This window comes from Saccopteryx leptura, chromosome 2 (assembly GCF_036850995.1).
Source record: "Saccopteryx leptura isolate mSacLep1 chromosome 2, mSacLep1_pri_phased_curated, whole genome shotgun sequence".
NCBI lineage: Eukaryota > Metazoa > Chordata > Mammalia > Chiroptera > Emballonuridae > Saccopteryx > Saccopteryx leptura.
In genome coordinates, this window is record NC_089504.1 from 185,434,922 (window position 1) to 185,449,758 (window position 14,837).

The 14,837-nt window shown below is 39.9% G+C and overlaps 1 pseudogene; it reads left to right on the forward strand.

The window, feature by feature from the left end:
• Positions 1-7,850: 7,850 nt before the first annotated feature.
• LOC136391735 (large ribosomal subunit protein eL21-like) lies at positions 7,851-8,333 on the forward strand (annotated as a pseudogene).
• Positions 8,334-14,837: the final 6,504 nt, after the last annotated feature.

The following is a 14,837-nucleotide window of genomic DNA, read 5'->3' on the forward strand; positions in this document are numbered from 1 at the left end:
AGCAGTCTTGGGACATTCCAGGTAGCTGATTTCAAGAGAAAAACCAGCTGACAATGTAATAAAGACATTATCTATAATTTTTTAAAAGGTGTCTAGTAATTTGATTAGAATATGCCATGGTGTTAACCATTATAGGTCAATATTCTTTTTTTGTTTTGTTTTGTTTTTTAAAATATTTATTTATTTATTTATTTTAGAGATGAGAGAGACAGACAGACAGAAAGGAGGAGCAGGAAGCATCAACTCTCATATGTGCCCTGACAAGGCAAGCCCAGGGTTTTGAACCGGTGACCTCAGTGTTTCCAGGTCAACACTTTATCCACTGCGCCACCACAGGTCAGGCCTTTTTTTGTTTTTAAGCAACAGAGAGAGAGAGAGAGACAGACAGACAGACAGGAAGGGAAAAAGATGAGAATCATCAACTCATAGTTGTGGCACCTTAGTTGTTCATTGATTGCTTTCTCATCTGTGCCTTGACGGGGTAGGGGGTCACTAGAGCCCAGCCAGTGATTGCTTGCTCAAGCTGGCAACCCTGCGCTCAAGTTGGTGAGCCTGCACTCAAGCCGGTGACCTCAGGGTTTCAAACCTTAGTCCTCAGCATCCCAGGTCGACAATCTATTCATCAGGTCAGACTGTTGTTCTACTTATTTATGCATTCATTGCTTGTTTCTTGTATGTGCCCTGACCAGGGATGGAACCTGAAACCTTGGTGTATTAGGCAGATGCTCTAACCAACTGAGTTACCCAGCCAGGGCTTATTCTCTGATAGTAACTTTGTACAGAATTTAATTTCATACTTTCTGTTGCTCATTTTTACCTGAATTTCATTTTTCTGAAGAATTTTTTCAGAAAGCTTTCCTATCTTGACAGAGCTCTCTGTTTTGTCACTTTTTGGGTAGTGTTCAAAATATGGTGGCTTGCTCTCTGAAATTTCCTGGCTCTGTATCCCTACCCCACTTTTATCTGGACTTCCTCTTCCTTTGTCTCTATTGTCCTTGTCCTGCTCAATTTGATTCCTCTCTCAGCAATTTTTCTTCAGTATGGAGCCTGTCCTGAAAGGGAGCCCTGGGTGGTCAGTTTGGAGAGTTCAAAGGGGAGAGGTTGCTCCAATCTCTTTGGGCCTTAACTGGCATATACGGGCCCTTGCCTTCACCTACTACTGGGAGGGCAAAACCTCTCTTAGTCTCAGCTACCGTTGTCAGACTGGCCTCCGTGCCTTTTATTGGTTATTTAAAGCTTCCTTTGTCTTCATAACTCTCTGACACCTTGGTTGCTTCTCCTGCTCTCTCCCACGTAGATGCCCATAACAGACAGGTCCTCTGGCTTTTGGTGGTTTGTTCTCACTTCTCGTATTTTGGGGTTTGTGGTGATACCTGGTCACCTAGTTTTGTTGTAAATGTTGCCCATGAAGCTTTGGTTTTGCCAACTTGTTGCTTTGTTTTGTTCTGGACACTACTTGTGCTTTATTTCTTTTTCATGTTGTAACGATATATGTATTTGTCCATTATCCTTTTCTCCCTAGACTATAAGTATGATGAAAGCTCAGGAATAGTACCTTGCAATATAGCAGAGGTTCAACAAATATTTGTTGAAGGAGCCCTGGCTAGTGGCTTGTGGATAAAGCATCATCTAGAGCAGTGGTCCCCAACCCCCAAATGGTCTGTGGGTCATTTGGTACTGGTACGCAGAGAATAACTTACATTATTTCCGTTTTATTTATATTTAAGTCTGAATGATGTTTTATTTTTTTAAAATGACCAGATTCCCTCTGTTACATTCGTCTAAGACTCACTCTTGACACTTGTCTTGGTCACGTGATACATTTATCCGTCCCACCCTAAAGGCCAGTCCATGAAAATATTTACTGACGTTAAACCAGTCTGTGGCCCAAAAAGGTTTGGGGACCACTGTTCTAGAGCACCAGAGTCACCTGCTTTATCTTGTGGGCACCAGCTTGATCCCGAGGGCCCCAGCTGGACCCCAAGGGTGCTGGGCAGGCTCCAGTCAAGGCAAATGTGAGAAGCAATCAATGGGTGCACAACTAAGTGGAACAATGGGTTGATGCTTCTCTTTCTCGCTCTCTCCTTTCCTCTCTTTCTTTCACCTTCTTCCTCTCTCTCAAAAATCAATGGGAGCCTGACCTGTGGTGGCGCAGTGGGATAAAGCGTCGACCTGGAACACTGAGGTCGCCGGTTCGAAACCTTGGGCTTGCCTGGTCAAGGCACATATGGGAGTTGATCCTTCCTGCTCCTCCCCCTTCTCTCTCTCTCTCTGTCTCTCTCTCACTCCTCTCTCTCTAAAAAATCAATAAATAAAATATTTTAAAAAAATCAATGGGAAAAAATTGTTGAAGTAAAAGTGTTCATGAAAATCAGCATATTTGGAGGCTGAGAGAAAAAATATCCCTTTGTAGCAGATATATAACGTGAGATAAAGAAGTGGTAAGAGACAAAGCTGGAGGATTGGGCAAGGTCAGTGTAGAGATTTGTAAACCAGTTAAAGAATTTGAACTTTATCTTGAGAACAATAAAAACCTTTTGAAATATTTTTTGGTGTGTTCTGATTTATTTTTTTTTCCTTTAAAACATTTTAAGCAAGGGAATGCTCTGATGAGATTTGTTTTTGTTTTTTAACTTTTCCATTTATTTGAGAGAGAGAATGAAAAAGGAAGAGAGAGGGAGGGAGAGAGAGAAGCATTGACTTGTTGTTCCATTTAGTTGTGCACTTACTGGTTGGTTCTTGTACGAGGCCTGACCTAACGTGGGGGGATGATGCTTATCCATTGAGCCACCAGGCCAGGGCCTGAGATTTCTTTTAAAAACAAGATGAAAAAAATTACTACAAACTACAGTATAGATAATGAATTGTGGATGGCAAATTATAGACAAGATTAGAATCCATGGAAATAATCCAACATTGAGAATAAATGATGACCTGACCAGGTGGTGGTGCAGTGGATGGAGCATCGGACTGGGATGCAGAGGACCCAGGTTCGAGACCCAGAGGTCGCCAGCTTGAGCGCGGGCTCATCTGGTTTGAGCAAGGCTCACCAGCTTGAGCCCCAAGGTCACTGGATTGAGCAAGGGGTCACTCAGTCTGCTGTAGCCCCCGGGTCAAGGCACATATGAGAGAGCAATCAGGGAACAGCTAAGGTGCCACAACAAAGAATTGATGCTTCTCATCTCTCTTCCTTTCTGTCTGTCTGTCCCTATCTGTCCCTCTCTCTTACTCTCTCTGTCTCTGTCACACACACACACACACACACACACACACACACACACAAGCAAAGAAATATAATTTATAAATTATATAATTAATCTACTTAAAGTGTATAGTTTAATGTTTTTTAGTAAATTTGAAGATATGTGCAGTCATCACCACAGTCAATTTTAGAACATTTTCATCACCTCAAAAAGAATTCCTGGGCCTGACCTGTGGTGGTGCAGTGGATAAAACATCAACCTGATACAAATTGATGCTTCCAACTTCTCCCCCACTACTCATCTTCTCTCTGCAAAAAAATCAAGAAATAAAATCTAAAAAAAAAAAATTCATACCACGGCCCTGGCTGGATAGTTCAGTTGGTTAGAGCACCTCCTCATATGCCAAGGCTGCAGGTTTGATTCCTAGTCAGGACACAAAGAAGAATCAATCAATGAATGTATCGATAAGTAGAACACCAAATCAATGTTTTTCTTCGTCAACAACAACAAAAATAATTTTAAAAAATCCCATACCCATTAGCTATCACCCTCTTGTCCTCCCACCAGTTCTCTCCCTCACCCCTAAGCAACAATCACTCCTTTTTTTTTCTTTTTTCTTTTGTCTAGGAAAGCACACAATTTAATTGGAAAGCCCAAAAATATACATGAAAAAAAATACTGATAAATAATCAATATATAATTGAAAAGTGTTACATTTACCATTTCTCCAATTACTTTTTCCCTGTTTTTATTTAGAAATTAAATTTAATGGAGTGACATTGGTCAATAAGAGTACATAAGTTTCAGCCTGACCAGGCAGTGGTGCAATGGATAGAGAGTCGGACTGGGATGCAGAGGACCCAGGTTTGAGACCCTGAGGTCGCCAGCTTGAGCACGGGCTCATCTGGTTTGAGTAAAGCTCACCAGATTGGACCCAAAGTCGCAGGCTCGAGCAAAGGGTTACTCCATCTGCTGGAGGCCCGCGGTCAAGGCACATATGAGAAAGCAATAGATGAACAACTGAGGTGTTGCAGCAAAGGACTGATGATTGATACTTCTCATCTCTCTCTGTTCCTGTCTGTCTGTCCCTATCTATTCCTCTTTCTCTGTCTCTGTAAAAAAAAAAAAAAAAAAAAAGAGTACATAGGTTTCAGGTGAACATCTCTATAGCACTTGAACTGTTGATTGCATTGTGTGCCCATCACCCAAAGTCAAATCATTTTTGTCACTTTGTATTTGTCCCTCTTTACTTCCCTCCCCCACCAATCTACTTTCTATCTCTATAGATCAGGGGTCCCCAAACTACGGCCCGCGGGCTGCATGCGGCCCCCTGAGGCCATTTATCCAGCCCCCACCGCACTTCTAGAAGGGGCACCTCTTTCATTGGTGGTCAGTGAGAGGAGCACAGGATGCATCTGCATCCTGTGATGATCTGCATCCTGTGCTCCTGGAGTACTGTACGTGAGCGGCGCCGCAAAGCGCGGCATCACCCATGTACAGTACTACTTCCGGTGATGCGGGATGCATGCATCACGGCTCTGGAAGCACGTCGTATCACTTGTTAGGGCTAGCAGTGACAAATATGGAACTGGACATTGACCATCTCATTAGCCAAAAGCAGGCCCATAGTTCCCATTGAAATATTGGTCAGTTTGTTGATTTAAATTTACTTGTTCTTTATTTTAAATATTGTATTTGTTCCTTTTTTTTGGTTTTTTTTTTACTTTAAAATAAGATATGTGCAGTGTGCATAGGGATTTGTTCATAGTTTTTTTTATAGTCTGCCCCTCCAATGGTCTAAGGGACAGTGAACTGGCCCTCTGTGTAAAAAGTTTGGGAACCCCTGCTATAGATTACCCTTTTCTGAACTTTCATAATAATGGAACCACATAATATACAGACTTTTCTGACGAGCTTCTTTCATTTAACATAATGTTTTCAAGGTTCATCTAAGTTGTTGCATTTATCAATACTCCATTATTTTTATGGGTATATAATATTTAATTATATGAATATACCACATTTTGTTTATCTATACTGCTCACAAAAATTAGAGAATATTTCTAAATTAATATGAAGCGTTAAAAAAAGAAGCATTTGATTTTTTATTAAACAAGAACATCAGAAAAGCAAATGGCAAGTCAAAGAAAGTTGTTCAACTATGTAAATGAGATGCAAAACCAACTTTTATTTCATTGGTGAAAATGTATTACTGTATGCAAAAGGCTGAAAGTACTGGAATATCTGCAAGTTCTCTGATACCTTAATTTTTGTGAGCAATATTTTTTTGTTGATAGACATCTGGGTTGTTTCCAATATAAGGGAAGCAAAACTTTACTTCTACCCATCTTAGGATCTCAGCTGGGGCTCTTTTTTTCTCTCTCTCTCTCTTTTTGTGTGTGTTTTTATTCTTAGCTAGGCTCTTTAACAAAAAACAAACAAACAATAACAACAACAAAAACTCAGGCCTGGCTTGCAGTGACACAGGGGATAAAGTGTTGACCTGGAATGTTGAAGTTGTCAGTTTGAAACCCTGGGCTTCCCTGGTCAAGGCACATATGAAGTTGATGCTTCCTGCTCCCTCCCCCTCTTTTTCTCTCCCTTCTCTTTCTCACTCTCTTTCTTCTCTTTCTCTTTCTTCTCTAAAATGAATAAATAAAATCTTTTTTAAAATTTATTTGTTAATTTTTAGAGAGGAGAGAGAGTGAGAGAGAGAGAGAGAGAGAGAGAGAGAGAGAAGGGGGGAGGAGCAGGAAGCATCAACTCCCATATGTGCCTTGACCAGGCAAGCCCAGGGTTTTGAACCGGTGACCTCAGCGTTCCAGGTCGACGCTTTACCCACTGTGCCACCACAGGTCAGGCAAAATCTTTTTAAAAAAAGTTTATTTTTATTTATTTTTATTTTTTTTTAAATATTTTATTTATTGATTTTTAGAGAGGGGGGGGAGAGAGAGAGAGAGAGAGAGAGAGAGAGAGGGAGAGAGAGAAAGGGGAGGAGCAGGAAGCATCAACTCCCATATGTGCCTTGACCAGGCAAGCCCAGGGTTTTGAACCGGTGACCTCAGCGTTCCAGGTCGACGCTTTACCAACTGCGCCACCACAGGTCAGGCTAAAAAAGTTTATTTTTTAAAAAAAACCAAACAAGTTTATTAACACGTTATGCACATCACATGGGAGAATGTGTTTATTTTGTTTTGTTTTGTTTTTTGTTTTTTTGTAACAGAGACAGAGAGAGGGACAGATAGAAACAGACAGACAGGAAGAGAGAGAGATGAGAAGCATCAATTCTTCTTTGGGGCTTCTTAGTTGTTCATTGATTGCTTTCTCATGTGTGCCTTGATCAGGGGGCTACAGCAGACCAAGTGACCCCTTGCTTAAGCCAGCAACCTTGGGCTCAAGCCTTGCTCAAACCAGATGAGCCCACGCTCAAGCTGGTGACCTCAAGGTTTCAAACCTGGGCCCTCCACGTCCCAGTCGAATGCTCTATCCACTGCGCCATTGCCTGGTCAGGCTGTTTTTTGTTTTTGCTTATTTATTTTAATGATTTTATTTATTTTTATTTATTCATTTTAGAGAAAAGAGACAGAGAGAGAGAGAAGGGGGGAGGAGCAGGAAGCATCAACTCCCATATGTGCCTTGACCGGGCAAGCCCAGGGTTTTGAACCAGCAACCTCAGCATTCCAGGTTGATGCTTGATCCACTGCGGCACCACAGGTCAGGCCTATTTTAATGATTTTAGAGAGAGGAAAGGAGAGAGCGAGAGAGAGAGAGACAGGAACATCTATCTGTTCCTGTATGTACCCTGACTGGAGATCAAACTGGCAACCTCAGTGCTTCTGAACAATGCTTTAACCAACCGAGCTATCTGGCCAGGCCAAAAGAAAATGTTTTTTTATTTTACTATTATTATTTTTTTTATTCATTTTTTTAGAGAGGAGAGGGAGAGACAGAGAGAGAGAGAGAGAGAGAGAGAGGAGAGACAGAGAGAGAGAAGGGGGGGAGGAGCTGGAAGCATCAACTCCCATATGTGCCTTGACCAGACAAGCCCATGGTTTCGAACCAGCGACCTCAGCATTTCCAGGTCGACGCTTAATCCACTGCACCACCACAGGTCAGGCCTGTTTTTTTATTTTAAAAAGTTATTTTAAAGATATTGACTTAATAGAGGAGAGAAAGATCAATTTGTTGTTCTACTTTATTTATGCATTCATTGGTTGACTCTTGTATGTGTACTGACCAGGGGTTGAACCTGCAACCTTGGTGTATCAGGATGATGCTCCAGCCAACTGAGGAACCCAGCCAGGGCACATGGGAGAATGTTGAGGTACTCAACAAAGAATATCTCAAAGTGGTTGCTTAGAACTCTGGCTAATATAGCATCTTCAACAAAGAACAATAAATTTGAGGAGAAATGACAGGACAAAAGAAGAATTTTAGGTTTCTAAGGGTGGCAAACTGTGGGAAGGTAAATACATAAGAAGAAATAAAGTAATGCTGTTTGCAGATTTCTCTGGTTCTATCTCTGGACTGATAAGAGTCCAAAGTGTCTCCAGTAAAGAAGAATTTATATCTGGCCTTTAGGCAAAAAAAAAAAAGGAGGTAGGTAGAAAGTGCTTTCTATCAGCTGAAATCTCCATTTTTCAGTAATTTGACAAAATGACCAACACAAAGAGAAAGACAGAGGCACCTGCTATCTCTTCTCCAGGCCTTTTAGAAAACCTGGAGCTGTTTTTTGGCCACAGACATGTGAAAATACAAGAAATGTGATATTGGAGACATCAAGGGAATGAGCCCTATTCAAAAAGAAATGCCCCACAATTGTTACCACGGTAAAACTGGAAGAGTCTACAATGTTACTCAGCATGCTATTGTCATTATTGTAATAAACAAGTTAAGGGCAGTATTCCTGTCAAAAGAATCAAGGTAGGTATTAAGCATATTAAGCACTCTAAGAGCTGGAATAGGTTCCTGAAACATGTGAAGGAAAATGATCAGTAAAAGAAGGAGGCCAAAGGGAAAGGTACTTAGGTTCAACTGAAGTGACTTAGGTTCAACTGAAGCTCACTTTGTAAGAACCAGTGGAAAGGAGCCTGAGTGCTGGAACCCACTCCCTACGAGATCGTGGCATGATAGGTATAAAAAATAATTAGAAGATCTCTGGACTGTAAAAAATTAAGAATAAAAAACCCAATACTTTTATTTATTTTTTATTTTTTTGAAATAAAAAATATTTTATTTGTTGGAAGCCAAAATGTAAGTTATTCTTTTTTCTTTTCTTTTTTTTGTGACAGCAACAAAGAGAGAGACAGAGAGAGGGACAGATAGGGACAGACAGGAAGGGAGAGAGATGAGAAACATTAATTCTTTGTTGTGGCACCTTAGTTATTCAATGATTGCTTTCTCATATGCGCCTTGTAAAAACCCAATATTTTTAAAGTGTGCAAAGGTACTAGTCCCCATGATATACTTATTTACTTCACCAGTCTGGTTCCTGTAAAACCCAAGAGATCCTGGAGGATGACAATAAACTACTGCAAACTCAACAAAGTGCCCCTAATTGAGGCTGCTTTGCCATGTGTGCTATCATCAGCAGATTAGCAGATATACGACATGCAGTCTTTGATTTGGCAAATGCATTCTTTTCCACCCTTATCTGAAAGGAGCACAGAAACAGTTCACATTCACTTGGGAAAGACAGCAACATACATGTATAGCCTTGTCCCGGGGGTTTGTTAACTCTCCAGACCTCTGTCATAAAGTAATTTGGAGATACCTGAGCAGCTGGACATCTCTCAAATCACCACTCTATAATGACCTGCTATATTGATAACATTATGCAGACTGGACAGGTTGAGCAGGAAATGGCAAGTAGGTCAGATGCCTTGGTGAAACTCGCTCTCCAGAGAGTGGGATATTAAAAAACTTTCCTGAGTTCCCTTCAGAATTACCTGAAGCATTGTGACTGCTCAACAGTGCAACTTCTCCTTCTGTCCAATCCTGCTCCCTCCATTCCCACAAGTGTTGCTCCCAAAAGTTCTCACTAATAAACTGCCTGCACTCTAATCTCCACTTTAAAATTGGCTTCCCTGGAAACTCAGTCTGTGATCAAAGGGAAAGCTTTACCAGGCAAAAAAAATAGAGCAAAAGTAAATTGAGATTTTAATATGTGATAAAATTCAAGGCATGGGCCCTGGCTGGTTAGGTCAGTGGTAGAGTGTTCTCCCAGCGTGTGGATGTCCTGGTTTGATTCCCAGTCAGAGCACACAGGAGAAGCGCCTATCTGCTTCTCCACCTTTCCCCCTCTCCTTTCTCTCTCTTCCCCTACCACAGCCGAGGCTCCAATGGAGCAAAGTTGGCCCAGGCACTGAGAATGGCTCCATTGACCTCCGCCTCAGGTGCTAGGAATGGCTCCAGTTTCAACAGAGCATCACTCCCTAGTGGTAATGCCGGGTGGATCCCAGTCGGACACATGCGTGAGTCTGTCTCTCTGCCTACCTGCTTCTCACTTCAGAAAAATAAAAAAAAAATTTTTTTTCAAGGCAAAAAAGTATGGGTCAAAGGAGAGAGTGTTACGTAATAATAAAATAGACAAGAGAGCAAGAAAATATAACTATCATAAATGTGCTTGGCAATATAGGCTCAAAATATATATATAAATAGTAATAGTTAACTTTACTGAGTACCTTCTATGTGCCAGGCATACTCTGTATGTTTTACATGTATTAATTCATACTCTTCATTACATTCTTATGAGAAAGTGTAATTATTCTCCCCATTTTACAGTTATAAAACAATAATCAACAAATTTAGAAAAGAAAAGTATCAACTTGGAACTAGAAATATTTACATTGCTCTCTTAGAAAGAAATGAATCAAGCATTCAAATAATGATATAGAAGATCTGAATAATATAATTAATAAGCTTAATATATTCTATATGGAGAATTCTCCATCTAACAAACATAATATACTTTTTCTAGTACATGTGAAACATTTACAAAAAAATGACTACTGTTACAAAGGAAATCTAATACTACATTTTAAAAATTAATATTACAGCCTATGTTCTGCCTATAATGCAATAACATGAGAAATTACTAATTAAAAAATAGCTTCTGGCCCTGGCTGGTTACTCAGTCAGTTAGAGCTTTGTTTGGAAATGCCAAGGTTGTAGGTTTGAAGGTTTGATCCCTTCTCTCTCTCTCTCTCTCCCTATAAGAACATGGCCATCTGAAAGCCAAGAAAAGAGCCTCATCAGAACCCAATTATGCCAGCACCCTGGTCTTGGATTCCCCTCCAGAACTGACAGAAATAAAAGCCTGCTGTTTAAGCCTCCCCCCACCAAAAAAAAAGTTAGCTTCTTAAATACCCAAATGTCAGGAAACGAAAAACATACTATTAGTAAAACTCGGGTTAAAAAAGTAAGGGAAATTATGAAATTCTTTAAACTAAATAAAAGTTTATCAAATTTTCTAGGGTATAACTAAAGCTTTAATTAGAGATGTAGAATATGAAATACATTCAAAAGAAACAAAAAACGTTTGGGAACTAATGACCAAAGCATTCAACTCAAGAATGAATCAAAGCCTAACTGGTGGTTGTGACACAATGGCCTAGCACATTGAGGTCACAGATTAGAAACCCCAAGGTTGCCTGCTTGAGGACAGGGTCACTGGCTAGAGCTGAGGATCCCATGGTTGCTGGTTTGAGCCTAAGGTCACCGGCTTGAGCAAGAAGGGGTCACTTGGTCTGCTGTAGCCCCCCCCCCCCCCCCCCCCCCGTCAAGGCACATATGAGAAAGCAATCAATGAACAACTAAGGAGCTGCAATGAAGAATTGATGCTTCTCATTTCTCTCCCTTCCTGTCTGTGTGTCCCTGTCTGTCCCCTATCCCTCTCTCTGTCTGTTTCTGACTCTCTCTCTCTCACACACACTAAAAAGAAAGAAAGAAAGAAAGAAAGAAAGAAAGAAAGAAAGAAAGAAGAGAGAGAGAGAGAAAGAAAGAAAAAAGAAAAGAAAAATGGGGAAAAACCCACAGATAAAAAAATAAACACGCATGGAAGAAGGTGGTGGCTGCTTTTTAGATGTTGATACCGTGAACCATGCTTTCCATAATCATTTTGTAGTTGCAGAAAACCCTAGATGTAATACAGGGTAATCATTTTGAATTGTATGCATTATTATATTAAAGAGTGATATATCTTGCATGAATGCTCTCTTCTGTGTTTAGGTATTCTATGCCACTCTTGCTGTGAAACTGAATGCATGTAGAAAAAACACTTTACTGTATGAAACCTTACAACACTTGTGGCAACAGTTCAATTTGGTTTATGCACAGTGTAATATTTCTCCGGTATCATCCAAAATTCCCCACAGACAAGGTTTTTGTCCTCTTTATGTGTTGGCCTCAGCTTAACCATCGGGACTGTTCTATTAAATTGCTGCCAAGATACTCCATCGTTTCCTCTAACTTCTAGAAAAGATTCTCTACTAATGTTATTGAAACCAATTTCAACTTCATACAAAATTTTTTTGCAACAGCAATTATAGTTTTTCTTTCACCAGTCAAGTCCTCTTAATCCTGACCAGGTGTTGGCAGAGTGGACAAAGCATAGACCTGGGATACTGAGGACCCAGTTTTGAAACCTCAAGGTTGCTGGCTTGAAACCCAAAGTCACTGGCTTGAGCAAGGGATCACTGCCTTCTCTTGAGCCCCCTGGTCAAGGCAAATATGAGAAACAATCAATGAACAACTAAAATGAAGCAACAGGTCTGACCTGTGGTAGCGCAGTGAATGAAGCGTCGACCTGGAAATGCTGAGGTCGCCGGTTAGAAACCCTGGGCTTGCCTGGTCAAGGCACATATGGGAGTTGATGCTTCCAGCTCCTCCCCCCTTCTCTCTCTTGGTCTCTCTCTCCTCTCTGTCTCTCTCTCTCCCTCTCTCTCTCTCCTCTCTAAAAAATTAATAAATAAAAATAAAAGAAAAAGAAAAAAAATGAAGAACAACGAAGTGATGCTTCTCATCTCTCTTTCCCCCTTCTCTCTCCTTTCCTGTTTCTCTCTCTCAAAAAAAAAGTGTGCAGATAATTATTTTTTAATACAGTTTGATTAAATTAATGAGTATTTTACTTAGGATATTTGTAATGTATATAAGTGACATGGACCAATAACATTCATTCCATGCATTTTCATTATCTAGTTTTAAAATCAGTATAACTAGTATTGATTGGGTAATATTGTTGTTATACTTAGAAATATTTTATAATGTTCTTATTTGTTCTGATTGTGCATATGTGTGTTATTTTTTTTTTTTGCATTAACCATTCTTGCAGAGACTATATGTTATATGAAACTTATTTGGCATATAACTTTTATTTCATGTAAGTATTTGTCAAGGTCCAGTTAAAAGGATTCTGTATGTAAAATACCTCCCCTGAAAATTTCTCCCATAAAATAAACACAAATACACATTTTTACAATGTAGTACTAGTATTTTTTAAAGATCTATTTGATTGGTTTTTAGAGAGAAAAAGAAACATCAATTTGTTGTTTCATTTATTCATGCATTCATTGGTTGACATAAAAAAATTTTTTCAATCTCTTAAAAAATTATTTTTTGATTTTTTTTTTTAGAGAGAGAGAGGCAGAGGGAGAAAGAGACAGAAACATCAATCTGTTCCTATATGTACCCTGACTGGGGATCAAACCCAATGATAAGATTCAAATAATTTAACAACTGGTTCTCTGCCCTAATGACCATTTTAAGTATTAAAAGAAATGATAAAAAAAAAGATATACCAAAAGGTAGTTTATTATTTCATGCATTTAATACTTAAATAAGAACAATAAAAGAGGTACACAAGACTAGATTATAAGAGTTTTAAAATATTAATAATAAATAATATCTGACAAAAACCAATAAAACGATTAAAGATATTTCCATATTGCTTCTTTATTGGCGTTCTCACTTGCAATTTCCTTTGCTTTTATCTCAGCATCATTGGCCAGGTGATTTATCTTTAACCATCTCTTCACTGTAGGAGTAGGATCCCGTTCCTTTACTTATGGACGGAATAAACATTATTATACGGGCACTTAGAATAACTTAGAATACGCAGTTGAGCAGATGCACGTTAGAAAAGAGTAAGGAATGTAAATTTGTGATTTCTACATTGGGTGGTTCCCCAGGCCCACCTTAGAGAAAACCCTGATCACAAGTGCCATTTTAACAACTGAGTCACTGAATTCAACAAATAATTAGTTATTGGTTCTGCCAAACTGGTGTGAACCGACTGAATCCCACTACTGATAAAACCCACAGTGTTTTGTATCAGGATGATGCTCTAACCCAGGGGTAGTCAACCTTTTTTTACCTACTGCCCACTTTTGTATCTCTGCTAGTAGTAAAATTTTCTAACTGCCCACTGGTTCCACAGTAATGGTGATTTATAAAGTAGGCAAGTAACTTTACTTTATAAAATTTATAAAGCAGAGTTATAGCAAGTTAAAGCATATAATAATAATTACTTACCAAGTACTTTATGTCAGATTTTCGCTAAGTTTGGCAGAATAAATCTTTATAAAACAACTTACTATAGTTAAATCTATCTTTTTATTTATACTTTGGTTGCTCCGCTACCGCCCACCATGAAAGCTGGAGCGCCCACTAGTGGGCGGTAGGGACCAGGTTGACTACCACTGCTCTAGACAAAGGGATCAGGAGACTTTTGTGTGTGAACTTGTGTTCTGTAAAGGGTATATAAGATGTGAGAAATCTAATTTTGGGGAGCATGTGTCTTTGGAGCCACAAGCCCTGCGTGCTCTGCTGGCTTTTAATAAATTCTCTTTTCCTCTTATAAAGTTATGAGTGTCTGTCCTCCGTTGGGTTGCTTTCCTGCAACAACTTTAGGTCACTGAGTCTGTAAAGTCACCATGCAGGCTTTTCCTTAGCTTGTCCGGTCCAGTATGTGACCTTCTTTTCATTCACAGTCATAATTTAAGAGTAAGAAAGATAAAGGGGCCTGACCAGGTGGTGGCAGAGTGGATAGAGCGTCAGACGGGGATGCAGAAGACCCAGCTTGGAAATCCTGAGGTCACCGGCTTGAGTGTGGGCTAACTAGCTTGAGCTGGAGTCACTAGCTTGAGCATGAGATCATAAACATGACCCCATGGTCACTGGCTTGTGCCCAAAGGTTGCTAGCTTGAAGCCCAAGGTCGCTAGCTTGAGCAAGGGGTCATTGGCTCAGCTGGAGCCCACCAGTCAAGGCACATATGAGAAAGCAATCATGAACAACTGAGGTGCTGCAACGAAGAATTGATGCTTCTCATCTCTCTCCCTTCATGTCTGTCTATTCCTATCTGTCCCTCTCTGTCTCTGTCACAAAAATAAAAAAGAAAGAAAGATAAAGGGATACTGGTGTTGGGCAGATAAAATGTATTATGCTCACTTTGTTGAGGATGGCGGTGCCCACGTGAGGCCGTTGCCCAGGTGATATTAATGTGTGTTGAGAATCCTTGTAGCCTGGGGCTTTGTTTTGGGATTAAGCCTTTCCCACCCTTTTTGATGTGGGGTGGTACAATCCAATCGTGCCTCGGAGAAGTGATTTTGTATTGGAGACTTCCCTATTTTGTATAT